Here is a 2019-nt window from a genome sequence, read left to right on the forward strand (position 1 = left end):
TGCTGTGCTGCCACGTTAGAACTCATACAAGATACTGAAAACTAAGAAAAACCAGATTAATCAACGTGTAAATAATTATTCAAAGATAATTCCTATATTTTGCATTGATTCAAATAGTCATTTCCTACTTTTAGCATCAATTTAAATCACAATCTTATTTATAGGAAACTCTTTAATTAGCTTAACAACACAATTTAAATTCAAATATAACCGTGTACTATAATTAACAAAACGTGTGTACCTTGTACTTTGTATAATTAATCATCTAACTATTTGAAGCACATATTTTAAATTCAAATTCAAATATAAAATATCCTAATGTTAAGAACAAAACGTATAACAATATATTCAAACTTAATTTCAAATAATATCAAAGCTAATTTTAATAAATCTTGACCTATTAAAATATTTCAAAGTTAATTTTAATGAACCTAATTGACCTATTAAAATATTTCAAATATAATTACGAAACTAACCTCATTATAAACGTAATTATCATCAAGACATTGAAACTTATTTCAAGACCTATAAATTCAACTTTAAGATAAGCTTAAGTTATTTAAGCATATTCCTATAATTCGAACTTAAATATATATAAATTTTTCAATTTATATCCAATATGATTTTAGATTGACTTAAAAAACTAAATGTAATTACTTAATTTATTTTTTTAATTAATATGTGTTTTGAATTATTATCATTTAAGAGAGTTGAGTCTTCAAACATGTCTTCAATGAAGCTAGATATTGAAAAGTTTGATAGGAGTGTAAACTTTGGCTCGTGGCAAGTTAAAATGAAGGCAATCTTGATACAAAATGGGGTGCACAAGGCTCTTGAAGGTGAAGATAAGAAACCCATTGGAGTGAGTGAAGCAAAATGGGAGGAGATGGATGCTAAGGCTCTATCGGCTATTCAACTATGTCTCTCAAATGAAGTTTTGAGACAAGTTGTGAAGGAGACTACCTCTAAGGAGATATTGGAGAAGTTGGAGTCTCTTTACATGGCAAAGATTGTGACCAACCGGCGACTCTTGAAGAGTAGACTCTACGATCTTCGATTGGAGGAAGGTAAACCCCTTAAACCCCACCTTGATGAATTTTATTCCATTGTTATGGACTTGAAAAATATTGATGTGAAACTTGATGATGAGGATTTGGCTATTTATTTGTTGTGTTCATTACCACCCTCTTACAAGCACTTTAGGGAGACCTTGCTCTGTGGTAGAGACAATTTGAGTTGTGATGATGTTAAAAATGCCTTGACCCGAAGGGACTTGGTAGATACTCACACTAATGGAAAAAAAGGTATCTGCTGCTTATCATTTGCTGCGATTTTTGTATATTCACAGCAATAAATAGGAAAAAGAATTAGAAAAAAAATAATTAATTGTTGCGGTTTTAAGGTGTGACCGCAACAAATACTCCATTGCAATACTAATTGTTGCGGTTGTTTAATGCCCGTAGCAATTAAGTGCCATTATCAAGAAATTGCTGCGGTTCCCTCGAAGCCCGTAGCAAATATTGCTTCTAAAAAATTAAAATAACCCGCCTTTCAAACGTTTCAGGCCATTTCACACTTACTGTTGTATCAAAAGTTTAAAACCCACCATTTTCGCATACTTATTGTATTCGTTCAAAAACCCACCATTTTCGCACATTCCTATTGTTGCTTCTTCATCGTTGTACTATCTGTCTTCTTCAATTTCGTTTGTCTTCTTCATCGTTGTACTGTTGCTTCCTTCAGTTTCGCATACCCAACGAACATTTCAAGTTTTGAGTACAAACCCACAAAATTCCGCCATTGTCTTTCCTCTACTGCCTGTGGTTCTTCCTCTTCTGCCATTATCACACCATTTTCTTCTTCTTGTTCTACATTGTCTTCTGTCTGTGATACTTCTTCTTAAACCCACGAATATTTTAACCTCAACCCACCATTTTCGTTCTTTTTCTTCTTCTTTAACATTTGAAATCAACCATTGTTACTTCCTTCAAAAACCCACGAAATTAGGGCTTAGTCTTG

Source organism: Amaranthus tricolor, chromosome 12 (genome assembly GCF_026212465.1).
Source record: "Amaranthus tricolor cultivar Red isolate AtriRed21 chromosome 12, ASM2621246v1, whole genome shotgun sequence".
Taxonomy (NCBI): domain Eukaryota; kingdom Viridiplantae; phylum Streptophyta; class Magnoliopsida; order Caryophyllales; family Amaranthaceae; genus Amaranthus; species Amaranthus tricolor.